The sequence below is a fragment of the Schistocerca cancellata genome, chromosome 9, assembly GCF_023864275.1.
Source record: "Schistocerca cancellata isolate TAMUIC-IGC-003103 chromosome 9, iqSchCanc2.1, whole genome shotgun sequence".
NCBI lineage: Eukaryota > Metazoa > Arthropoda > Insecta > Orthoptera > Acrididae > Schistocerca > Schistocerca cancellata.
The window spans coordinates 177,441,275-177,469,040 of record NC_064634.1 but is presented as its reverse complement, the minus strand read 5'-3'; the positions used below and the strand labels follow the sequence as shown (position 1 = coordinate 177,469,040).

Sequence of the window (27,766 nt, the reverse complement as noted above, 5' to 3'; positions counted from 1 at the left end):
GCTCAGGGATAAACTTCTAAACACTGCGCCATCAACCTCAAAAACTCCGGCTTCTCTCTCGGTCAGCTATACGTGGCTTACTCTCCAGTACGAAATTCGAAAACTTTATGCGTATATACTCTAGATAACAAACTGAAAAAAGTTGTTTATAAACATGTATTGTAAGTAGTTAGAATATGTTTTGAATAAGTAATTTTTTACCTCTTATACCTTGAAGTTCGTCTTTTTATAACAGCTACCACACAATTTCATTTCAACTTCCTGAGAGAAGCCGGGCACTCTAGCTAATTTAATAATAATCATTAATCAACTTCCACATAGAATTAGTTAATGGTAGGCATAACCATCACATCCCCAATCGCAAAATTTTGAACTATTCTATGTCATGTTCTATATGGTTGCAGATAAACCACACATGGAACGAGAAATATAGATAAAACTTTGTTGTTTTTCAAATATATTACTACTGTCTTAAAAATTCAAATGTAGAAGTGTACAAGCAGTAAAGAGAATTTTTCCTGTTTTTTTATAAAGATAATAAAAAAAAGCTCACTGACGACGCTGAAATTTCAGCGAAACATATCTGGGAAAAAAGGAAAAATTGTGTTTTGCTCAAGGCGGAACCTCTCAAAAAGCAAACCAATAAACATTAATTTTATACAATTAAACCACTATTTTTACTAATGCGCGAGAACTTCTTATCCTGGAGAAAAAAAGAAGTATTTCCTTTTTTTTGTGTATCGCAATTTAATTTATGCTGGGAAAATTATCTCAAGAGTCCGCGGTTTTAGAATGATTCAAGAAAAATATAAATAAGTGACCTTTAAACACCCCTCGCCCCACCCATTCTCATACTCACGCCGTACCAGTGGAATTTTGTAGTATGTTGGTCATGACACTCTCCCCTGTCACTGTACAAATATTTGCGATTATTCCTTTCTTCCCGAATTCTCCTTGCTTGACAGACCTAAAAAGGTCAGGAAGTAGAAAAGGAGTCACACATTCGTTAAACCTAACTATCAGTTATTTTCACTTTTTTCTGAGGTCCTTTGTACTTCGAGTTACCAAACCTGGACTGTAACAATGAGTATTGGGCGTCACGACATTACCTTTAAGACGACGTAGTTACTGTGACGTTATCATTTCAGGTGAAAGAACGAACTAACGTTGATCGTGCACTTTTATTTTTTATCCTCAAGGGCTAATGAAAATGGATATCTTCTTCTTAAGTGTTCTACCATCGGCTTGGTTAGCAGCGGATCGCCATACTCTTGCGTCTTCAGCCTTGCTCTTGAGCGCGGTCTGCCTGGTGCAGCTGATGTTCTCCATTGACCTGACTGACGTATTCTAGTGTCTCTTGAGTCCTTGCCTTCTACTACCTCTTCAGTGACATTTTTAGTGATACCATCGTGTCTCATCAGATGACCGACCCTTCTCTGTTGGATAAGCTTCAAGAGACACGTCTTCTCTTCATCATCTACTGTATGGAGTACCTCTTCATTTAACACCCTGTCTACCCAGGAACTCTTGAGCATTCGGCGGTTGTACCACGTTCCAAAGGCTACTATTTTGCGTTTTTCTGTTTCTCCGAGTGTCCACTTTTCACTTTGGTACAGAACTCACTTTCTTGACAAGTTCGTCTTTGCTGCTGGATGTGAAAATGGTTCCTCTCTCGCTAAAATCAGCTTTTGCGTGGTGGATCTGGCTTGCAACATCCTTCCATATCTCTGATATAATTTCATTTCATAGGTAGGCAAATTACGCGACTGTCTCCAGACGCTCAGGGGCTACGGTGTTTTGTCTAATCAATATCTTTTATAAAAGTAAGTGCAGAACGTGCGTTCCGGTAAAACTCAGATACGAGTTCCGATATTATCAAGGAAGATAAATGGTGTGGTAGCCCTCTATACCCCATTCATGAAGGAGTTTCCCGTTTTCAAATGAAGGGCGTGCTTTTGAAGTTATAAGGGCTGTAAAGTTTCGCCCTCTAGAAATTTCAAGAATATTCCAGAATATTCGAGAGTGTTCGAGTCCGTTCCAAAACATTCGAGAGTATTCTAGAGCATTCCATAACATTGCAGAATATTCCTGAATGTTCCACAATTGATCCTCGATGTTTACGAATGTTTGACAATAATCTGTAGCATTCGGGAAGATTCCAGAATGTTCGGGAACATCCCGGAACATCCCAGCTCACTGTGGACCATTCGAAGCTTTTTCTGCACATTCCGGAATTCGGCATTGGTGGGGCTACCCGTTTGTAGGTGCATAAAAAGCGAGACCCGTCGTGGGTTCGAACATCAGTTTCTTATCAGTGACGAAGGGACGAATCAATAAAATAGTGAATTGTGAGTATTCAAAGTGGTACAGTGAATGAATATAGATCGGAAATAAGGTGTGAAAATTGGGTGAAGTGTACTTGGTCTACTTGTTAATAAGAAGTTGATTTGAGTGATATTTTAGACAATGTCCAAACGCAAAAAGGCGAAAACAAACGGAACAGCGGAAAAACGAAAGAGAGCGCATTACGTTTCAGTTCACAACGAAATGGAATGAGCACCGTGAGAAGCGGAAGAACAATGGAATAAACAGATTGAAGAATCAAGAATTGCCAAAAAGTAGTGCGGTGAATGAATAAATGCAAACAGTGAAGTGTGAGTAGTGAAGAATATAACAAACACAATCACGGTCGTCATCGGAAAATGGATGACATCTGCCAGTTTTTCAACGCGAAAAAATTCAGTAGAGAAACAGCAGGAAAAATTCGATTACCACGACTGGAAGCATCTCCACACGAATTTTTACATTATATGAACGGGGAAACTCCAGAATCAAAATATTTCCTTCAAACCATAAGAGTTCCAAATGCCTTCTTTCGGTGTCACTTCGAACAACACCAGCAGGGATGAGATGGATTATGTTTTTTTTCCATCCAAGGACAAAGTTATCATAACATGAGATCATTACTATCACTACCACTACCAGCGAAGACCATAAACTTCTGCAAGTATATTTAACCGGAATGAAGAAACAGAAAGCGATCAGTGTTGCACAAATATTAATGGACTGAGACGAGAAGTAGTCCAATATATACAGAGCATCTTATGTAAATACAATCAACTGATTCACATATTGAAAACAGCACTAGACCGAACGATTTCTGATGACCGTAAAGTTATTATTCCAGCCGACAAAAGACCGCCTGTAGAACACGAACGTTGATAAAATGCACCTCAGATAGATGAAGTCGTCATTGTAATTGTGGACACTCAAGCGAAGCAGGTTACCCCAGCTAGTCACCAATAAAGCTTTTGGTTCACCACACTTAATTGTTATGTCATGGGGACAGCTGAGGGTGCATATGGGCCATCATCGCTTCTAAGTGTTCCGCATCTTCAACTAACAGTGCGATGTCATCAGCAAATCTCCGCATTTCTGTTCCCTTACCAATAATTTCAATTCCTCCCATAGCTCTTGGTTTCTCCCTCACTTCGTCTATTTCCTAGTGAATGTATACACTGAACAAGACGGGGGAGAAGAGCCCTGTCGAACATTCCGCTTAGCAGTGGCTTCTTCTTGATGTTCCCCACATCACAGCCACTTGTTCTCCATTACTGTCTCTCACTACTCTTCTGTCCTTACACTTCATAGCACTCTCTCTCCTTCTCTCTCTCTCTCTCTCTCTCTCTCTCTCTCTCTATGCATCTCATGAAACTGTCGCCAGTCTACGCTGTTAAATCTTTTTCCAATATCGACGAACAAAATATACGTGTCTAGAGTCTTCCTTGGTCTTCATTCAAGAATTACTTTCCGTATACCAGAACCTCTTCTAAAGCCGAACTGGTCATCTGCCATCATTGCACCTACCCTGCTTTTGATCCACCTTAGAATTAGGGAGGTCAAGATCTTAGAGGCGTGTGTTATCAAAGTGATGGTCATATATTCTTTGCAGCTGGCTGCAGATGTCATTTTTTAGTATTAGCACTGCAATACTTTTTTATGTTATTTTGGAAGCTCACATGTTTCGTATATGTTTAAGGTTATTCGGAAATCTTGTTATAAACTTACAAGGATGATAGGAAGGGAAAATGTATGAATTTGTGAAAAGAGGCCGTAGTCCAGAAAAGACGGAGTCGAAAGATACAAGCGATAACGTACTCAAGTTGTGCCTTTGGTCAGACTAAGGACCCCAACCTCCGAACCCCGATCATGCCGTACGGAATTCCCTCTGAATACTCCCCAATACCATAAAAAATTTGCCCTGTTGATTGACTAGTAACACCGAAAATTTTGGCAACACTACGGTAACAATGAATTCGATTTACCTGCACAAGTTTCACAAGCTGCTATTTTTACAACGGTTGTTCAACAGTACCGGTACATGTTCACTGAGGAGACAAAACTCATGGGATACCTCCTAATATCATGTCGGATCTCCTTTTGCCCGGCGTGGCATGGAATGAACAAGCTGGAAGCCCCCCCCCCCCTCCCCCCGGAGATACTGAGCCATGTTGCCTTTATAGCCGTCCATAAGTGCATTACCTGTGCAGTATTTTGTGCGCGTACTGACCTATCGATTATGTCCAATTCGCTCGAATCGTCCACAACAATTGTGGCCCAGTGACATAGAGGACTGTCATCCACAAAAAGTACATAGTTGTTCGGGAACATAAAGTCCATGAATGATTATAAATGGTCTTCAACTAGCTGAACATACGCATTTCCAGGAAATGATCGATTCAGTTCAACCTGAAGGCCCAGTCCATACTACGTAAACAGGGCCCACACCAATACGGAGTCACCAACAGCTTGCCTTGTTGACAATTTGGGTCCACGCTCGAACCGTACCATCAGCTCTTACCAATTGAAATCGGGACTCATCCGACTAGGCCGCGGTTACCCAGTCGCCTAGGGTCCAACCGATATAGTCACGAGCCCAGAAAACGCGCTGCAGGCGATGTCGTGCTCTTGGAAAAGTCACTCGCATCGATCGTTTGCTGCCATTGCTCATTAACGCCAAATTCTGCCGCTCTGTCCTAACAGATACATTCTTAGTACGTCCCACATTGATTTCTGGCGTCATTTCACTCAGTACTGCTTGTCTGTTAGCAGTGACAACTTACCGCAAACGCCACAGCTGCACGGTCTTTGGTGAGCGATAAAGTGTGAAATTTGGTATTCTTGGCACTCTGTTGACACTGTGGATCTCGGAATATTCAATTCCATAACGATTTTCGAAATGGAATGTTCCATTCGTCTAGCTCCATCTGCCATTGAGCGTTCAACATCTGTTTATTCCCGTCGTGCGGCCATAATCACGTCGGAAACAGATACACATACATACATACACACACACACACACACACACACATATATATATATATATATATATATATATATATATATATATATATATAGAGAGGGAAACATTCCACGTGGGAAAAATATATCTAAAAACAAAGATGATGTGACTTACCAAACGAAAGCGCTGGCACGTCGATAGACACACAAACAAACACAAACATACACACAAAATTCTAGCTTTCGTAACCAGCGGTTGCTTCGTCAGGAAAGAGGGAAGGAGAGGGAAAGACGAAAGGATGTGGGTTTTAAGGGAGAGGGTAAGGAGTCATTCCAATCCCGAGAGCGGAAAGACTTACCTTAGGGGGCAAAAACGACGGGTATACACTCGCGCACACACACATATCCATCCACACATATACAAACACAAGCAGACATATACAGAGTTACAGAGTTACAGTTACCTCTGTATATGTCTGCTTGTGTCTGTATATGTGTGGATGGATATGTGTGTGTGTGTGCGAGTGTATACCCGTCCTTTTTTGCCCCTAAGGTAAGTCTTTCCGCTCCCGGAATTGGAATGACTCCATACCCTCTCCCTTAAAACCCACATCCTTTCGTCTTTCCCTCTCCTTCCCTCTTTCCTGACGAAGCAACCGCTGGTTGCGAAAGCTAGAATTTTGTGTGTATGTTTGTGTTTGTTTGTATGTCTATCGACGTGCCAGCGCTTTCGTTTGGTAAGTCACATCATCTTTGTTTATATATATATATATATATATATATATATATATATATATATATATATATATTGACCTTTTGTTACCATAGTGTATTCCACTGTCAATATCAGAACGATTTTCGCTTATACCTTTCGACTTGGTAGTTCCCAGACGATTGTCCCTTACCTCAAATTGATACATTTACCGCTATCCGTCATCTCTATCTCTGAAAATCTGTAACATCATCACGTAATCGCGCTGTATATATCGATATAAAGCAAGAAATGTTCAGTACGAAAAATGAAAGTAGTAAACATGCAGCTGATGGTGTTAAAGTCGGTGTCTTGAAAAACAAAATGTTGACTGAATGCTGCATGCATACTGTAGCTACGCTACTCCAGTTTCCGTTTTCCGTTCCGAGCTTTTTCCTGACTACAGTGCTGTGAGATCAATATTGTGTCGGTGGTGGGGGTGCGGAGGGGCGGCGTCTGTCTGTCGGATTGGCGTGGGTGGTGACGCGCGCCGCAGGCTGCAACAGGTGTGTACGCGGCGCCGCGCTTGGCGCCTCTATTGTCAGCAGGACAGAACAGAACAGAACGCCAGCTGCTGCACTTACCGCCCGCCCACACAATGGAGGCACCAGGCCCCGCTCTCGTTTCATCTGCTTTCAGCAGGCGTCTCAGAACGATAGCACTCGCTGCCAGCCAATTCCTGCGAGTGCCTTAAGGTCTTCACTTGTAGAGTGCTTCCCTCCTTCCTCCCCTCTTGTCCCTTTTCCCCCAATTTTTCTCCCTTATTATGAGCACAGAGGTTTATCGCGGTGCCCTCGGCAAATAAGGGCATGTTTTTCAATAGCGCTGAGAACTTCAAACCATTCTACACTGAAGCACCAAAGAAACTGGTCTAGGCATGCGTATTCAAATACACAGATACGTGAACAGGCAGAATACGGCGTCTATATAAGGCAACAAGTGTCGGGCGCAGTTGTTAGAACGGTTACGGCTGCTAGAATGGCAGGTTATCAAGATTTAAGTGAGTTTGAACGTGCAGTTACAGTCGGCGCACGAGCGATAGGAAACAGCTACAGCGAGGTACCGATGAAGTGGGCATTTTCTCGTATGACCATTTCACAAGTGTACCGTGAATATCAGGAATCCGGTAAAATATCAAATCTCCGACATCACTGCGGCCGGAAGAAGATCATGCAAGAACGGGATCACCGACGACTGGAGAGAATAGTTTAACGTGACAGAAGTGGAACACTTTCGCAAATTGCTGCCGATTTCGATGCTGGTCCATCAACAACTGTCCGCGTGCGCACCATTCAATATCATCGATTTGAGCTTTCGGAGCCGAAGGCCCACTTACGTACCCTTGATGACTGCAAGACACAAAGTTTTAAGCCTCGCCTGCGCCCTTCAACACCGACGTTGGACTATTGTTGACTGGAAACATGTTTTCTGGTCAGACGAGTCTCGTTTCAGAATGTATCGAGCATACGGACTCTGCAAGTGTGGAAGCTCTGTAATGGTGTGGGACGTACGTAGTTGGAGTGACATGGGACCCTTCATACGTCTAGATAAGATTGTGACAGGTGACACGTACGTAAGCGTCCTGTCTGATCACATGCATCCATTCATGCCCATTGTGCATTCCGACGTTCTCGGGCAATTCCAGCAGGATAATGCTACACCCCACACGTCCAGAATTGCTACACAGTGGCTCCAAGAACACTCTTCTGAGTTTAAACACTTCCGCTGGCCATCAATGTCCCAGACATGGACATTATTGAGCATATCTGGGATGCTTTGCAACGTGCTGTTCAGAAGAGATCTCCATCCCTTCGTGCTCTTACGGATTTATGGACAGTCCTGCAGGATCCAAGATGATGTCATTTCCCTCCAACACGACTTCAGACATTAGTCGAGTCCCTGCCACGTCATGTTGTGGCACTTCTGCGTGCTCGCGTGGACCCAACACGATATTAGGCTGATTTATCAGTTTCTTTGGCGCTTCAGTGTAAAATTACGAGATCCTCAGTTAGGTATAAATCAAAAAGTCAGACTATCCATGTTTTTTTATATCTGAAGGTATCATTGCAGCTTTAGAGCTACAGAAACTGGTATTTGACATTTGCTGAGGTAATTAAAGCTGACGATGACAGTTACATTAAACGGATATGAATCTTGAATATCTTCTGTGTAAACTGTTCTTCAGTCTCAACAAATTACATAAAACGCATACTCACTTTGTTTATATGGGGCTTCCAAAACTGGATATCATAAAACGCTTTCACAATACGGTTTCTGATCGGTCATGTAAACAGTTCAAAACCGATTCTAGAAATTCGTTTCTAGTTGCCGATTTTCCCCTTCCACAATTGATTTTCCCTCATATGTAGAGACACACCCGCTCTTAAGACGTGCTTGGGTTGTAGTGTTAAGTCTTGTTTCCAAAATATTCTGTTTATGTACACTGAGTGACTTGACCTATTGTGCGATGTAGGAGAATCAGAAATATTAGACTGAGCGTGAAGCTGTCTACCTCTACTATTTAAGAGAAAAAAATAACACTGGAACAGTTGTTTTCCAGACGCCATATTTAACTGGGCTAGGGAATTCGCTTTGGATCTTAAACATGTAAACATGACAGCGAAACCGGTTTCCGAAATTCGATTTACGTCTCCGTATTGCATGTGAACGTAGTCACTGCTGTAACACTAATCTACCAGAGCTATTTTCTTATATTTTTTACAGTTCATTTACTGGTACCGGTTTCGATTAACTGCAGTACCTAGATACAATGAAGCTATTGTATAGTAAATGTAATTTTTGTCAATGTATGTATGATTTTTACTTACGTTATAAGATTTAAAATATCAGTTTTCAGTTATGAGCTGTTTTTGCAAGCTTCATACAACATCGATTTATATGTCAAAGATATTATTCGTTACTATAGTTTTGTCTTTGTGAAAATCGATTAAAAGCGTATCTGAAATTCAGGATCGGCTTTTATTCTGAACTGCCTATTACCAATACGAGTTTATTCAAAATTTTGAGTATACTTTTTGTTCGTGAGTTCTCTTTGTTCGTTCGATTTTTCGCTAAATGTGTGTACATTCGTGTTTTCATTAAGATGTTCATGGAGCTTCCTTTTTCGGGTCTATGAAGTATATCTTTAAGAAGCTAATGCTCTTTTAAACAGTATCTCATAAAAGTAGTTAGCCGAAAGCGATTATTATGAATTATACAATAATGTGCGATCAAGACGGCCATTTATGAATAAAGTGTCGCACATGATAACGAATTCTCTCATAGACCTTATGGTTTCAATTGGCTAATTTTTTGTCATATACAACTCATTTAGTACACACACGAGGTGGAAAAATAATATGAACACTTGACATACACACAATACTTACTTATTAACTAGCTGCGGTAACCGGCTTCTCTCAGGGAGTTGATATGATGTTGTGTGGTAGCTGGAATAAAAGGATAAACTTTAAAGCCTAAAGGGTAAAATTTTTTATTGAAAACATATTCTAACTATTTACAGACCTTGTTTACAAACAATATTCTTCATTTTGTTATCCAGCATGCGTACGTACAAATTTTCGAATTTCCTGCTCGAAAGCAAGTTACATATAGTTGACGATGGGAGAATCGGGAGTCTTCGAGTTTGATGCCGCATAATTTAAAGTTTTCTACCTTCGCTTAGTTAACTGTAAAACTGTACGCTAATCTGACTGGAAATTGCAGTCTTTTAAATTGAAATGGCAGTTCATTAGATGTCGGTAGCTTTCTGGGGGTAAATACTTGTGTAGTTTGTACTTTCCAGTCATGGCATCAGTGATGTTATTCGATAGCTGTTTGACGATCATCCTTTTTCCGTTACTTAGTTTTGGTAAGTTCAGATTTCTGAGTAGTATGATCAGAGATCTAATTTTAGGTTGAAGGCAGTGTGATATCACTTCTGGTACTTGCAAAGAGCTTAGAATTCTGTAGTGAAGTTCAGGGTTTCTTCAACGTTTACTATCGTGTCGATCGATTTCTATATTCTCTCTTCACCGGGACTTTCTTTTGAATATTAAAGTTGATATGGCCGAAAATATTATCTTTAATTGACAAATTGCTTTTTCAAATAGCCAGTCCCGATTGGTATAATGGCGAACAACGGTTGGATAAATTTGGTCGATGAGTTCGCCTTTGGTAGTGGCTATGTTGCACAAATCAATGCTGAGTTTAATGAGACCGGTCGTATGGCCAGTAGGATATGTGCCTTTGCCTATTTGTAAAAGTTGTTGAGCAAAATGTGTTGTTTCGTCTTTCGATAGTTCAACTCTCATATTTTATGTTAGTCACAGTTTTTGTATGTGTGGCCAGAGACGTGATTTTTTTTTTTCGTGTGTTTATCTCGTCTGCCGGTGTTGACTAGGGGATAACTGGCAGTGTTAGTCGAAAATCCCCTGAGAGTATGAGTAGAACTCCTCCCATCACTTCAGAGTTCCCTCGCAAGTCTTGTAATGTTCTGTCCATGGCTTCGTGTGATTTTTTATGTGCCATTGTGCATTCGTACCAGAAGATAATTTTAGATTGCCTTAGAAGTTCACTCCGTCCAGATGCTCTTGAGATTTTACATACCAGGCATTGTTCATCGTCTATATTCAACGGTAGGGAGAACCGATAGAGGTACTCAAAGTACCCTCCGCCACACACCGTCAGGTGGCTTGCGGAGTATGGATGTAGATGTAAATGTAGATGCAGCTGTAGGGCGGAATTGGCAGTTCGTCCTCCTTCCATAAGTGTGGCTGCAATGACGGATGATGCCAGCGCAGGTGCAATGTGTTGTTTGACATGTCTTTCTGTCAGTGATAGATGTTGTAGAAGCGTTTTCCCGGTGCCGCCTGGTGCATCCAAATAATTCCGCCAGTGTTGTTGATGATCCACTCCATGATAACTTTGTATATTCCCTGTTTATTCATTGGTAAAAAAAAAACTGTTAATGTTGTGTACTGAGGTGGTTCGCTTACAGTTTTTCTGGCGGTGTTTTGTGGAGTGTACTATCTCTCCATTGTCCAAATGTAATACTAGATGTTGCACAGTTGGTCCCCATTCGCATGTGGGATAGCCGAAAATCCGGCACGCAGCTTCGTTACTGTTGACGTATCTTCCCATTTACTATCTGAGGATCTCATCGTTTCTGTTTTGTTGTTTGCTGTCTATGGCTATTTGATGTACTGCCATGGCACTGCCTTTGTTCACATACTTACGGTCGTATTCAATGGACTTCACTGAACTGCGGTATTCTATCTTTAAGTGAGACTGGAACACTGTAAAGTTGTGTGTTATGTGGTACTACACATTGATTATCTACTCGTATTTCCAGTTCGCCACTGCCTCATATTCCTAGTTTTGCTGTGAAGCCACCGATTTAGGGTGATCGTTTTCTTTATTCCGGTAGCCATCAAATTTGGTCTATATGTCATCCAATTATGGATTTGTGTGTTTTTTTGTACTTTTTCCATCACTCATAACTGGTGAATTGGGTTTTAATGGTCCGCATGGTCCGTGAGTCATGTTTTCTGCCACTGTGTCGTACGGGTCCGGCTCTTGTGGAGTGGGAAATTCAGCCTGGATGATTTTGTCGAAATCCGAGTGAAGAATTCTGTCGTGTTATTGAGACATTCCTCGTTTCTGCCATTCAGTTGTGTACATCCAGCACCTAACTGTTTCAAAGATGTGTTATTTTGTGATAACTTCAATACATCTCATTTGTTTGTGTTGGAAAACTTGGGCTATTATGTCGTGTCGATGCGTGGTGGGTTATCTGTACCTTAGTTGTTCTTTGATTTCTGACCACGACGAGTTGCATGTGAATGTTATGACGACATCAGGGCCTATAAATTTTATAAATGTTTTTATGTAGGTCATGGCGTCTTGAGTACATTCGCAGATGTGTCTCGGATTTTCTATATATTATGAGGGTAACATTACCATTGTTACAATGTCATAAAGGCATCCGTAATTTCCGACTGCGCTGGAAGGTAGGTGTATTCTTCCGCGCATAGTTTCTTCTGATTGAGTGTAATGTAAAGCATCCGTCCGCTTCTATTTTTACTTACATCTCTACCAGGAGCTGTTGGAATAAACAGCGAGTGTTGAGAATGTGATTCTATATTCATTGTCTGTGATCCTTAAGCAGTAAGCGCAGACTTTTTTGTTTGTTTCTGCGCCTGTTCCATGTTGGATTTGCTTCACATTAAAATGATATCCGTCCTCTCCATGCAGAAATACTAATTGATATATGAGGGCATCATATGAACGGCGTATCTCTGCAGTGCGTTGTAATCTTTTTCATCGTTGTACAATTATGTCACTGCTTGTGTTTTCATTGCCCTCAGTTACAATGGGGACTTATTTTATCTGAGGTGCATTAAATCGATGTTCATGTTCTGCAGGTGGTCTTTTGTCAGCTTCAATTACAACTTTGTAGTCATCAGAAATCATTGATTGATTAATTAATTGAGAGGGGTTATGGGACCAAACTGCGAGGTCAGCAGTCACGCGACTCCGAAGTTAGTCACAGAAGAAATATAGCCCGGTAAATGTGGACGAATCCAGTCAGGGGAGTCAAGTTACAAAATAATGAAGTTAAAACACACAGAGTAAAAGGCATAAAAGTTGAGACCAAATCGAAAGATTGGAGAAAGGGGTGATCTGTCTATGGGGGAGTGGTCATGGAGTCCCAGACTGAAAATACTGGAAAAGAGGTCCCAACCACAACCAACCTGCTCCTTCTCCGAGACTAAAGTAGAACCTTATTTCTGCAAATAGAAACCACATTCACAGAGGAAACTGAGAATCGATTCAACCATCCGTGAATCGTTTGCTAATATTAAATTTAAGGAATCGGGAAGTCTATACTTGGCTTGAAGGGGACATTCCACCAACTTGTGCAACACCGTCAGTCTGGATCCACAACCACATTGTGGGCGTAGGTCGTTAAGTAGAAGGAAACAATGAGTGAGCCCTTTATGACCAATGCGGAGACAGCATAAAAAAGTGGAATCCTTTCGAGAGGAGCTGGCGACAGAGATCTTAGGACCATGGAATAGATCGTCCTTAAACAGTGGTCTGGGGGGGGGGGGGTTATGGGAGAAAAGACATGGGGTGCATTCCAGAGAGTGGAGATTGAGATCTCGACAGAGGGAAGTGAGACGCATGCCAACTAGCAATCCTGCGTGTGGGCGGCTGTCAGGAGGTAGACATCCTTCGTTGGCAAAGAACACAGGATACAAGGGATGGTCAGGGAATTGGCGATTGGCAATTACACAAGAAACCAGCAGTTGGCTCTGTTCTAGGTGTATAGGGGGAATCTCCACTTCTGTGAGGGGAATATCAATGGGACTAGTGCAAAAGGTATCAGTCACACGCACACCGTAATGGTGATCCAGGTCAAACGGTTTCCCGTGAAGGGAGCTGCTAAGGCATAAACCCGACTACCATAATCTACTCTGGACAAGAGCAGAGCATGGTAAAGATGGAGAAGAGTGGTAAAGTCTGCACCCCTAGATGTATGGACCAGGTGGCAGAGAGCATTAAGCTCCCGTATACATGTAGTAATTAGGTGGCGAATGTGGGGCAGCCATGTCAACTTGTTATCAAAAATAAGGCCCAAGAAACGGGACTGTGCTACAACATCGAAGAGCTGATCGTCTAAATAAAGTTCTGGATTGGGGCGTAATGTGGGTCGATGACAAAAATTCATAAGCCGCGTTTTTGAGGGCAGGAAGCCAAGGCAGGTGGCCTAAGCAGAGGCCTGTCGGATGGCACCTTGGAGCCGGCGCTCAGCAGATGCTACTGAGTGGAAACTGCACCAGATGCAAAAATCGTCGATGTAAAATGGTGGGTTAACCAGAGAGCAAACAGAGGTCACAAGCCCATTTGTGGCAGTGAGGAAGAGTGTGACACTCAGCACAGAGCCCTGAGGGATACCGTTCCCCTGAATCTGAGGGGCGTTGAGTGAAGTGCGATCTCGAACCCAGAAGAGTCGGTGAGATAAGAACTCGTGGTTAAAAGTCAGAAGGGTATAACAGAAGGCCCAGTCGTGGATGGTAACTAAAATGTAATGGCGCCAAGCCATGTTGCATGCCTTATGTAGGTCAAAGAAGACCGTGACAAGGTGCCAGCAGTGAGTAAGCCCCTGTCAGATGGCTGTTTCCAATCTGAGTAAATGCTCAGTTGCAGATCGTCCTGCCCGGAAACCACACTGATACTGGAACAAAAGGCCCCAAGATTCGAGTCCTGGATATAATCTGAAGCTAACCATCCTCTTGAGCAGTTTAGAAAGTGCATTCGTCAGGATAATTGGGCGGTAGCTGTCGAGAGACGTTGGGTTCTTCCTGGGCTTAAGGATGGGAATAACTAGACTGTCTCGCCATTGCGACAGCGAAGCACCCATGTGGTTCAAGCCCCTGAGGAGATGCTGCCTCTGGGGAACGTTCAAGTATTGGATAATTTGGTTGTGGACAGAATCTGGACCTGGAGCCGTGTCTCCTGAAGAGGTAAGAGCCTGCAAGAACTCCCATTCAGTGAAGGGTTGATTATAGGATTCAGCATTGTGTGGGATGAAACATAGGAGGGGGGGGGGGGCGGGTCAACTCTGCGTTTCTGCTGGAGGAAAGTAGCAGGACACAAAGAGGACGCCGATGCTGTCGCAAAGTGTGTCACAAGGTGTTCTGTGAGGACCAATGGATCAGTGCACAGAGCAACTTTGAGGTTACGACCCTGGACAGTAGATAGTCACTGGCGGCCCAGAAGGCTATGGCTCCACTTATTAATAAGCCTTAGCACAGAGACGCTTAGAAGGTAGGAGGATGGTCTATGAAGCGTGTCGTTCAAATCACTCCAGCGCCCGTCGTCGGTCCTGGACAGCAATTTGACATCTTTGGTCCACCACAGTACCAGTTGACGACAAGAGGGACCTGTGGATAGGGAAAAAGGAGTTCCAGCAGAGTGAAGAATAGTGGCAGAGACGCCTTGCATGACTGCATCGATCGAATTCGAGAGAAAGGTGTCAAAGTGCAAAGAAGACATATATAAAGGCCAATTGGCACTGTGGAATGCCCAACGTGGGGGCCTGTCTGCCTGGTGGCAGCAGGGGGACGATAAAATCACCAGAAAGTGATCACTGTCACAAATGTCACTGTTGGATGAGCAATGTAGGGAAGCCATGAGGGCAGGGGAGGAGACTGTGAGATCAGTTTCAGTAAAGGTGCCATGTGTGGACTGAGGTGGGTAGGGGAGGTCTGTAATAAGTCAGTAAATTAGAAGACCCCTCTCTGTTGAAGTGACTTTCCCCCACAGTGGGTGATTGGCACGGAAATACTCAAGGAGGAGAAACGTGGCTGGCAGTGCTGGATTACGGTGGACAGTGCAACGTAAGGAAGTGGCCTACCTGGAGGCAATTGGTGATTGCCAGTTGTACTTGATCCACAACTGCTTCCATATAGGTACATAGGGGGATCCAGTCGCTAATGACATCAGAGCGAACCAAAGAGCAGACCCCACAACATGCTACCCTGGGCTGGCACCGTTCTGACAGAAAACCTAATAACCACGAAATGTTGGAGAGTGGTCATCAAGGAAATGCGTTTCTTGGAGAGCAAGTCAGAAAACAGCATAGGAGGAGACGTTTCCTTTCCAATAGGTGACGATAGTATCAGTTTCAATTCCACTGGGTGATCATGTGACAAAAGTCCAAGTTAGAAGTCATGTTACTCAGTCAGTAGTCGTCACTGACAAGGATGGGGTGACATACATAAGTAAGATGTCAGAATCAAGTGGAGAGGAGGGAGATGGCACCTCCAAGGGACACTGGTGGGGGAGGGGGCTTTGTCTTGGGATTTATGTTTCTGCTTCTTCTCTCACAGATGGTCGAGGGCAGGGCACAGAGGAAGTACAGGCATCTACAAGATCTGGAACCCAAAGACTGTGGGCGAACTTGGGGCACACAGATGGTGTGTCTCATGGCCGAGTGGTGGCAGGAGTCTTCTGGCCTGAGAGATGCTGGGGAGAGGGGTCCCAGGAGGGAGCCCAAACAACCAGCAGTTACCAAAGAAGGGGAGCACTTCTTCGGCTGGAGATGGAGTGCAGCTCCCAGATGGGAGGTCATGGGAACTGCTTGGGAGGGGGAGGGGAGAATGGGACAGAGCTGTTGTTAGGAAGAGGTAGGAGGAGGATATGGAGTAACAGAGGTAAAAGGTGAAGATAGTGACACTGGATGGAGTGTCTCATAATTTTGGGGAGTCTCAGGCGATCCACGGACTTGTATTCTTGGATCTTCTATTCCAAACAGAGGGTCCGCCGTACAGTGGGGAGATATATACCCAAAACGCAAGCACCGAAAGAACCACATAGGTGGAGGGATGTATGGCTTCACGTCACATCTGTAGCACATAACCTTGATCTTCTATGGGAGGGCATTGCCCTCAATAGCGAGAACGAAGGCGCCAGTGTCAGTGCAGTCGTCTTTGCGACCCTCCTGCACATGTCGAAAATAAACGCCACGCTGCTCCAGATTAGCCTACAGTTATCAGTTTTCACGATGAGGTCCATATGAAAAGTCACTCCCTGGGCCATATTCAGAAATTGGTGAGGACTAACAGACAGTGGGACATTGCCAAGAGGATGACAGGTACAAAGGCTGCGGATTGGGTACCAGAAGAAGCTTTGATCGACAGGGAACCCAAACGCATCTTACTAGGAGACTGCACTTCAGCAAATTTGTAGTCGATATTTTCCACAAAAAGCAAAGTCTTTGTGGCAGTGAATGTGTCCCCATCCGTCCTAGTACAGACGTGGTAAAGGGGAAATTGTTTCATCCCAAGGTGGTGAGACTGGCCTTCCTCCCATGGCGTAGCCAGTGAAGGAAAGTTGCCAGGTCATACGAAGCAGCATTCAATGATCCTTCACCATTCGAAGAGACGGCCGGTGAGAATGGCCAGATTTTTGCAGCTTGATACACTTCATGTGCCAAGCATCCGTCCTTATACCACCCACTCCGACCAGGGGCTCTCCCCATGGGCGCCACCCAGGCACAGCAAGGGCTGCCTGGCAGAGTTGCCATTGCTGCGAGTTCTGATGCTCCAAGAAGACAAGCAACCAGTACTTAGCGTATATGGTTAGGGAACAACTCATGTATCAGTAGTGTGATCCCTGTGTTGTCAGAGGGCTCAGCCATATGGGTACATAACAGCCCCACCACACGGACTGGCTACACATGCTGTTGACCTAGCCGGGTGGAAGGGGGCTGCAGCAGAGATGGGACAGAGGGCGGAAGGGGGGAGAGGAGTCCACACCTAGAGAGGGAGTGCTTCCCCAAATAGCTCACTCTAAAAACAGAAAATGTTGAAGTGGAGGTTAAACCTCAAGTGGGGACCTAAACGCCAAAAAGGATGAAAGAACAGGCAGAAGGAACAAAATTACAAGCAATACGGGAAAGCAGGTGGATAGCCAGGTCGATATATATCAGGACACAGAGAGAGGGTGAAAGAGGGGGCAACAGGGAAGGAGTGAGAATGGGGAGGGAAGGAATAATTGGCTGCAGTAGTTTGGGGTCCCGTGTGCGCCATGCACTGCTGTTCTGCATATGTGAATCAATTGATTGTATTTGTGTAAGGTCCTCTGAACATCTTGGACTAATACTCGTCTCAAACCAGTGATACTTGTGCATATTTGATGAATTTCTGTTTCTTCATTTCCGATGAAATATACTTGCAGAAATTTATGGTCTTCGTTGGGTGGTGGTAGTAGTGATCGCATGTTATAAAATATTTGTTCATGGATAGAAAAAACGTAATCGATTTCTTCTCTGTTAGTGTAGATCGAAGTGCACCCAAAGAATCTTTGGAAGCAGGCGTTATAAGCTTTTATATTTTGAAGAAAGTGTTTTGATGCTGGAATTTCCCCGGTCATGCAGTGTAAAAATTCATTCGGAGGTGCTTCCAGTGGCAGTAGTCGATTTCATGCAACAGAATCCTGTTGTTTCTGTAGCGAATTCTTTCGGGTCGTAAAATTGGCAGGTGTTATCCATTTCTCCAATTATGGCTTGTTTGTGTTCGTTATATTCTTGACTACTCAAATTTCGCTTTGTTTTTATTCACTCACTGCACTACTTTTTCGGTTCCTCCCTTCGTTACTGATAACGCTATGGATAACCCAACCGGTAGTGAATTCTAGAACATACCAAAAAGGCTTTGAATGGTCCACAATTTTCCAGAACATTCCACAACTTTCGAAAGTATTTTGGAATGTTCCACAATGATCTGGCGTTTTCCGGGATGTTCTCGAACATTCTGGGATGTCCCCGATCGTTGCAGACTATTCCCGAACATTCCAAAACACCCCGGATCATTTTGAAGAAAGCAGGAACTTTCTTGAATGTTGTGGAATGCTCTGGAATACTCTCGTATGTTCCCGAATGTTCTTGAATACTGTCGAATGTTCTTGAATACTCTTGAAGTTTGTAGAGGGCGAAACTTCCCAGCCCTTATATCTTCAAAAGCTAGCCCTTCAGGTAAAAGCGGGAACCTTCTTTATGGATGGGGGATAGAGGCATACGGCTACCACAGCATATAACTCCCTTGATCGTACTGACACTCATTTCCGAGTTTTAGTAACACGCACATTGTACACTTGCTTTTATAATATAAATATCTGTGAAGTGGGGTAAGAACAAATGTTAAGTGAGCGCATGATGCCTAAGTACAGTAGAGTCGTAAGGGATAAATTATGTTCTGGAGGTGTAGCAGCGGGATCGGGTGGAGCAGAGGTTAAAGGTGTCTGGAGGTGTAACAAGGCGGATGGGAGGAATGGAGGATACAAGCACGAGGGTAGGTAGGTCGCCGTAGTGTGGTCAACACTTACGTGCTTCATAGTTTGTAGAACGAAGAGCGAGAAAGTGATCCCCCACTATCTACGCCACAGTCACAAGACGTAACTATAGTTTGTTTCACAACGTTACTCCGATCCTCCACTGCGTGCCTTATGAATCACTCGTGATGCAATGGGTAGGAGAGGGGAGGGGGGGTTTTATTTTTCAAAAACTGCACTTCACACTGCATGGAATGCAGATATGAGTAGCTAATAACATGAATCCAAAAAATGCATATGGACAGAATTTACGCGAATCTCTAAGCACTGCTACAAGGGAAAATGGTTCTTTGTCATCCTGTATGGCAGCTGAAGCGTTCAGCCAGGAAATCAAGTGTACTCAACGAGCGCGGAGATAAAGCTAGAAAATATTCATAAAATATATTGCTGTTCACATATTAACAGTAATATTACGGTAACAAACTGATAAGGTTCAGAAACAGAAAAAAAATTAGAATGACAGAAAATCGTGCTGGGTATTAAAAAAATGGAGACACATAATATAAACTTTGTTTGCCTGCAAAACTTAACATTGTACCTACTGTCGATGGAAGTCTTCACTGTACTGTATCTTTGTACTCGTTGTAACTTAGCAACTAGTGCTACACCATGCCGCCTGCTCAACTTGAGAGTGGAGGGCGTGGAGTCTCGCTCTGGGTGTGCGTTCCTCGCTTAGTGGCTTTAAGCCTAACTAGCTGGAAAATCCGTTTGCACCGTGATTAAAGTGCTTCAGTGGAAACACGGCAGTATTTGTTTTCGTGTTCTATGTGAAACCAGATATTCCGCTCTGCCTTCTGTCAACTTGAGGCACACGGATTCGATGTTCCCACATTCCGGTTGGTTGGAGAATAGTCACTCGGTACATTGCATCTTACGAGACCTCGGCTAGAACGTGCTAGGTTGATATCGTGATCAATTACTACAATTATCTGTTCTTTGGTCCGTAAATGCTAATAGTTCTTTTAGTTAATACTATCAACTCCTATGGATTTATGAATATCTGTTCAGGATTCTGAAAGATTTTTCGTATTTACAGATAAGCCCGGTTACGCAAGCACTATGTATTATCCTGGAATTAAGTGATTGGAAAATATTATTATTGTTTTTGTTTTAACATGATTTAAATACTACAAATTAAACCATTACCTGTTGTTTCGTGGTTAACACAACGTTTTTCGAGAATTTATTCTCATTTTCAAATGCATTTGTTTGCATAAATATTTTTTTAATGTTTGCATGTGTGATTTTCTGCTTCTCCTGCACTACAGTTATCTTCTTGAGGTGATATTGCAATCAGACTCACGGTCAAACGAACCTTCAAATGTTTCTTGTGCGATAATGCTAGATGCAGTACTTTTTCGACCTACAAGTACTGAGCCTCTCCCATTACACAGAATATCACACATACGCAAATCATCGTTTGCACAGTTTCCTTTTGTAATCAAAACATACAACAAAGATGTTACGACAGTATGGTTTGACAAGGAGCTTGTATTCAATTAGAGGTGTTACATTTTATTTGGATTAAATTATATATTTATTTTATTTATTTATGCATTTATTTTACCTGGCAAGATTAGGGCCTTCAGGCCCTCTCTTACACCTAACCAGGCATACTCAGATTCAACAAATTTCAGTTTCTACAGAACATTAAGGACATATAACATGTTATACAGTATTAATGTTAAAGAAAAAAATAGAGATTATAAAAGTAGTACAATGATAATTATAACAATCAAAAAATAATTATAACAATCAAGAATAATAATAATAATAATAATAATGACCATGTATATGAAAGTAAACATATTTTTCTTTTATGAATGTCAGTCCTATTGCTAGTTGGGAATTTTCTCGTTATATTCTTGCAGCTTGTGAGTTATTCTCATCAAGCAGAGACATAAGACGATAGAATGGGTGAAAGAGATATAGAAGAGGTAGATAGGTTAGAGGCAGAGAAATAGAATGGTAAAATTCGAAGCTATGATGGAGAGGAGAAAGAAAAAGATGAGGGGCACAACAATGGTGGCTATACCGTCCCTAATATGTAAGTCTTGAGTTCCCTCTTGAATGTTGAGTGGTTCTGGATAAGACGCAGATCACAGGGGAGCGCGTTCCATAGTCGTATGGCTGAGATGGAGAATGACACGGAGAAAGATTTTGTGTTATGTAAAGGTACAGCCAAGATGCTAGACATATCCGATCTGGTATTGCGGTTGTGGAATGATAGGTGTTTAATGTGAGAAGATAAGTATTGGGGGCACCAGTGGCTAAGAAATCGATGAAGTAAGCACATCGTGTGGAGATCGCGTGCCTTATGTGGGCGTATCCAACCTAGCTGGGAGTATGAAGGACTGATATGATCATACAACCGTATACTGCATACGTATCTAACGCAAGCATTCATCACTAGCTCGAGGCATCTCGAATTTTCACTATTTGTGCCGTGTTGAACTACATCACAATAGTAAAGATTAGGCGAGACTAGTGTTTGGACTAATTTTTGTTTAACATGGGTTGGGAATATTTTTCTAAATTTTTGAATTGCATGTAGGGAGGAGAGCGATTTCCGGCAAGCTGTGACTGTTTGTTCTTCCTAGTTTAGGTGTTCATCCAAGATTATTCCAAGGTCTTTTACTGTTTTTTGGTATGGTAGTTGGGTACCATTGAGGAGTATTTGAGGGACTGTTTCGCGAAAGTACCGCCTGATTAACTTTGGATGAGATATAAGTATGACGCGGGATTTCTTGGGGTTTAGTTTCAGACCTAGGTTCTGTGCCCATCGAGAAACAGAGCAAAGATCTGCGTTCATACTCGCTACTGCGTCAGCAATGTTCTTGGGGCTTGCACTTATGTACAGTTGGATGTCGTCGGCATATAGATGGTAGTTGCAGGAGTGAATCACTGAAGAAATATCATTAATGTACAGTGAGAAGAGTAATGGACCAAGGACGGAGTCTTGGAGAACTCCAAAGCGCACGTTTTTCCATGATGACTTTTCCGACCCACAAATGACTTGTTGACTTCTGTTTTTGAGGTAGCTGTCGAACCAGTGTATTGCGCTATTTGAGAAATTCAGTTATAAATTCAGTAATTCAATTATAAAATTTATTTTACAATTATACACTATTGAAGCATCGATTATGTTGCTGTTTTGTTGTAGATGTTGAGCAGATTCTAGGGATAATGTACATATTTATAGAAATTACTACAGTTATCTTATGCAGGAGAAAGATGGAAAAAAATAAACAGATTCGGTATCTAGTTTGACACAGAGCTGTTCTCCTTGTTTGTTGTAGTGTACAGCAATTGCAGCACCTCCGTTAAATTCATTGTATGTGACTTATGAAAGAGCTAAAGTATCTCACCACTGCCAGCCCGGCTAGCCGTGGGGTCTAACGCACTGCCTTCCGGGAGGGATGGCGGGCCCGTCCCCGGCACGAATCCGCCCGGCGGATTAGCGTCAAGTTCCGGTATGCCGGCCAGCCTGTGAATGGTTTTTAAGGCGGTTTTCCATCTGCCTCGGCGAATGTGGGCTGGTTCCCCTTATTCCGCCTCAATTACACTATGTCGGCGACTGCTGCGCAAACACGTTCTCCACGTACGCGTACACCATAATTACTCTACCACGCAAACATTGGCGTTACACTGGTGTGAGACGTTCCCGGGGGTCCACTGGGAGCCGAACCGCACAATAACCCTGGGTTCGGTGTGGGGCGAGGGTGGCGTGAGTGGACTGCTGTAGCCAGCTGTTGGGTTGTGAACCACTGAGGGCAACGACGGAGACGAAGCCTCTCCATCGTTTTTAGGTCCCCAGTTCCATACAATACAATGTCACCGCTGGCTGTATAAAAAATATTTGTGGAACTATACACTCGTAACATTACTTTTTGTGAAACAATGCTGTCGTAACATCCGTGTAACATGTTTTGATCACAAAAAACCAATGATGATGATGGTGTGTGTGTCTGTGTGTGTGTGTGTTTGTGTATGTTTGTGTGTGATATCTGTGAAATGAAGGAGGCAAAGTACTTGTAAGCAGAATAAAATTATATATTCAACATAAGCATATTAAATCATTTCAGTATTCATCTGTCCGACTTTTCGATTGCAGTATTACATCAAAAAGGCAACTACGAGGGTGGTTTGAAAAGTTCTAGGAACGGAATAGAAAAAAAGTACTTACATCACTCAAACATTTTTATTTTTCAATGTAGTCTCCTTGTAGATTAATAAATTTGCTCCAACGATGTTGCAGTGCCTTGATCCCATCTCATAAATGACTTTCCTCCAGGCCTGCAAAATAGTTGTAAGCTCCGGCTCTCAAATTTTCGTTTGAAGTGAATCTTCGTCCACCAAGAAAAATTTTCAGTTTTGGGAATAAATGGATGTCTAACGGAGCCATATAAAGTGAATAAGGGGGGTATTGCAACAATTCATAGCTTAGCTCGTGTTGTTCCCATATGTTCATTTTCATGCGTTTTTGATCCGGCGTCAAGAGCCGCGGCACCCATCTTGCAGATAATTTTTCATTTCTAATGCATTAGTTAAAATGTGATATACCCTTTCAGATGACATCTGGCAAACGTGAGCAGTTTCACGCGCTTTCAATCAGCGATCTTCCATGAACATTTTGTGCACTTTTGCAATGATTTCTGAAGTGGTGACACATCTTGGCCGACCACTGCGCAGGTCATCATCTAAGCTCCTCTGACCGAATTTAAATTCTTTTGTCCACTTGGCAAAGTTGAATATAAAGGACCATAGTCCCCCCCCCCTTCCGGTGTATTCAGGAAATCGGCAAAAATGTCCTTTGCTTTCATACCTTTCTTTACGAAGTACTTAATCACTGCTCGAATCTCGATTTTTTTCCATCTTCGCAAATCACTTCGCGGGAATAAAAACAGAGCCACATCACCGCTGCAGCTCTCTTCCAAGAGCACTGACGTGGCATATGTTCACAGGCAACAGTCCAATGAATATCACGCGAACAACTCGTTGCTCTAGCGTTGACCTCTCATGGTGATTCCGAGAACTTTTCAAATCACCCTCGTACAATGCAAGAGGCAGAAAATCACAAATGCAAACCTCACAAAACTGCTTATATAAACAACTGCATTTGAAAATGAGAATTTTTTTTTGGTCATCATTCTACTGACTGGTTTGATGCGGCCCGCCACGAATTCCTTTCCTGTGCTAACCTCTTCATCTCAGAGTAGCATTTGCAACCTACGTCCTCAATTATTTGCTTGACGTATTCCAATCTCTGTCTTCCTCTACAGTTTTTGCCCTCTACAGCTCCCTCTAGTAACATGGAAGTCATTCCCTCATCTCTTAGCAGATGTCCTGTCATCCTGTCCCGTCTCCTTATCAGTGTTTACCACATATTCCTTTCCTCTCCGATTCTGCGTAGAACCTCCTCATTCCTTACCTTATCAGTCCACCTAATTTTCAACATTCGTCTATAGCACCACATCTCAAATGCTTCGATACTCTTCTGTTCCGGTTTTCCTACAGTCCATGTTTCACTACCATAAAATGCTGTACTCCAGACGGACATCCTCAGAAATTTCTTCCTCAAATTAAGGCCGGTATTTGATATTAGTAGACTTCTCTTGGCCAGAAATGCCTTTTTTTGCCATAGCGAGTCTGCTTTTGATGTCCTCCTTGCTCCATCCGTCATTGGTTATTTAACTGCCTAGGTAGCAGAATTCCTTAACTTCATTGACTTCGTGACCATCAGTCCTGATGTTAAGTTTCTCGCTGTTCTCATTTCTACTACTTCTCATTACCTTCGTCTTTCTCCGTTTTATCTCAAACCATACTGTGTACTCATTAGACTGTTCATTCCGTTCAGCAGATCATTTAATTCTTCTTTCCCTTTCACTCAGGATAGCAATGTCATCAGCGAATCGTATCATTGATATCCTTTCACCTTGTATTTTAATTCCACGCCTGAATCTTTCTTTTATTTCCATCATTGCTTCCTCGATGTACAGATTGAAGAGTAGGGGCGAAAGGCTACAGCCTTGTCTTACACCCTTCTTAATACGAGCTCTTCGTTCTTGATCGTCCACTCTTATTATTCTCTCTTGGTTGTTGCACATATTGTATATGACCCGTTTCTCCCTATAGCTTACCCCTACTTTTTTTCAGAATCTCGAACAGCTTGCACCATTTTATATTGTCGAACGCTTTTTCCAGGTCGACAAATCCTATGAAAGTGTCTTGATTTTTCTTTAGCCTTGCTTCCATTAATAGCCGTAACGTCAGAATTGCCTCTCTCATCACTTTGCTTTTCCTAAAGCCAAACTGATCGTCACCTAGCGTATTCTCAATTTTCTTTTCCATTCTTCTGTATATTATTCTTGTAAGCAGCTTCGATGCATGAGCTGTTAAGCTGATTGTGCGATAATTCTCGCACTTGTCAGCTCTTGCCGTCTTCGGAATTGTGTGGATGATGCTTTTCCGAAAGTCAGATGGTATATCGCCAGACTCATATATTCTACACACCACCGTTAATAGTCGTTTTAAATTTCGATTCTAATACTGGATCCTCTATTTCTTCTAAATCGACTCCTGTTTCTTCTTCTATCACATCAGACAAATCTTCACCCTCATAGAGGCTTTCCACCTATCTGCTCTCTCCTCTGCATTTAACAGTGGAATTCCCATTGCACTCTTAATGTTACCACCGTTGCTTTTAATGTCACCTAAGGTTGTTTTGACTTTCTGTATGCTGAGTCTGTCCTTCCGACAATCATATCTTTTTCGATGTCTTCACATTTTTCCTGCAGCCATTTCGTCTTAGCTTCCCTGCACTTCCTATTAATTCCATTCCTTAGCGACTTGTATTTCTGTATTCCTGATTTTCCCGGAACATATTTGTACTTCCTCCTTTCATCAATCAACTGAAGTATTTCTTCTGTTACCCATGGTTTCTTCGCAGCTATCTTCTTTGTACCTATGTTTTCCTTCCCAACTTCTGTGATGGCCCTTTTTAGAGATTTCCATTCCTCTTCAACTGCACTGCCTATTGCGCTATTCCTTATTGCTGTATCTATAGCGTTAGAGAACTTCAAACGTATCTCGCCATTCCTTAGTACTTCCGTATCCCACTTCCTGACTAATGTCTTGAACTTCAGCCTACTCTTCATCACTACTATATTGTGATCTGAGTCTATATCTGCTCCTGGGTACGCCTTACAATCCAGTATCTGATTGTGGAATCTCTGTCTGACCATGATGTAATCTAATTGAAATCTTCCTGTATCTCCCGGCCTTTTCCAAGTATACCTCCTCCTCTTGTGATTCTAGAACAGGGTATTCGCTATTACTAGCTGAAACTTGTTACAGAACTCAATTAGTCTTTGTCCTCTTTCATTCCTTGTCCCAAGCCAATATTCTCCTGTAACCTTTTCTTCTACTCCTTCCCCTAAAACTGCATTCCAGTCGCCCATGACTATTAGATTTTCGTCCCCCTTTACATACTGCATTACCCTTTCAATATCCTCATACACTTTTTCTATCTGTTCGTCTTCAGCTTGCGACGTCGGCATGTATACCTGAACTATCGTTGTCGGTGTTGGTCTGCTGTCGATTCTGATTAGAACAACCCGGTCACTGAACTGTTCACAGTAACACGCCCTCTGCCCTACCTTCCTATTCATAACGAATCCTACACCTGTTGTACCATTTCTGCTGCTGTTGATATTACCCGATACTCATCTGACCAGAAATCCTTCCACTTCACTTCACTGACCCCTACTATATCTAGATTGAGCCTTTGCATTTCCCTTTTCAGATTTTCTAGTTTCCCTATCACGTTCAAGCTTCTGACATTCCACGCCCCGACTCGTAGAACGTTATCCTTTCGTAGATTATTCAATTTTTTTCTCATGGTAACCTCCCCCTTGGCAGTCCCCTCCCGGAGATCCGAATGGGGGACTATTCCGGAATCTTTTGCCAATGGAGAGATCATCATGACACTTCTTCAATTACAGGCCACATGTCCTGTGGATACACGTTACGTGTCTTTAATGCAGTGGTTTCCATTGCCTTCTGCGTCCTCATGTCGTTGATCATTGCTGATTATTCCGCCTTTAGGGGCAGTTTCCCACCCCTAGGACAAGAGAGTGCCCTGAACCTCTGTCCGCTCCACCGCCCTCTTTGACAAGACCGTTGAGGGTGACTTCTTATGCTGGAAGTCTTCGGCAGCCAATGCTGATTATTTATCAAAATTTAGGCAGTGGCGGGGAACGAACCCGGGACCGTAGACGTTTTGATTATGAATCAAAGGCGCAACCCTTAGACCACGGGTATTCTCGAAATGCATTGTGCTAAGCGCGAAGCTGGAGACTTAGCAAAAACATCTGTTGTCATGAACGAAGTAAAGTATGTTTTATCCATTTCCATGTTTTATACAATGTTTCAAATGTTTTAGTCGGCATGTATAACTAGTTTCGTGCCCTTCAAAGACCGTAACACAACATAATCTTACCCGTCAATACACACGTCAAGACTGCTGGTGACAGAGGGTAGATGCTTGTTGTAAATTGGATGTATTAATGGGCGTTTTATAATTTATCTTAGTGCTTGTGGAGCACGCGACTGCAATTTTTTATTTTTTGTGGGTAAATGGGCATTTACTTGCAGTTTCCACCCTAACTCTTCGCATTCAACCTTCCCAACGTTCATTGAATTATTTCTTCATTTTCATGTCTTTTAGTGATTCGTTTTGAGCGGCTTAGGATGAAATTTGTCATGAAAACTACATTTTTGGCTTGTCAAGTGAAGTATAACGCATGGCCAGTA

At 42.7% G+C, this 27,766-nt stretch overlaps 1 protein-coding gene across 1 annotated transcript in view; it reads right to left on the bottom strand.

Annotated features, from left to right (window-relative positions):
* The window catches only part of LOC126100704 (rabphilin-3A), a 1,079,132-nt gene that overhangs the window by 974,246 nt on the left and 77,120 nt on the right, over positions 1 to 27,766 (bottom strand). The window contains exon 2 of the mRNA XM_049911320.1: positions 9,442 to 9,501. The gene's annotated coding sequence lies outside the window, so the exon portion shown is untranslated. The remainder of the gene's footprint in view (positions 1 to 9,441; positions 9,502 to 27,766) is intronic.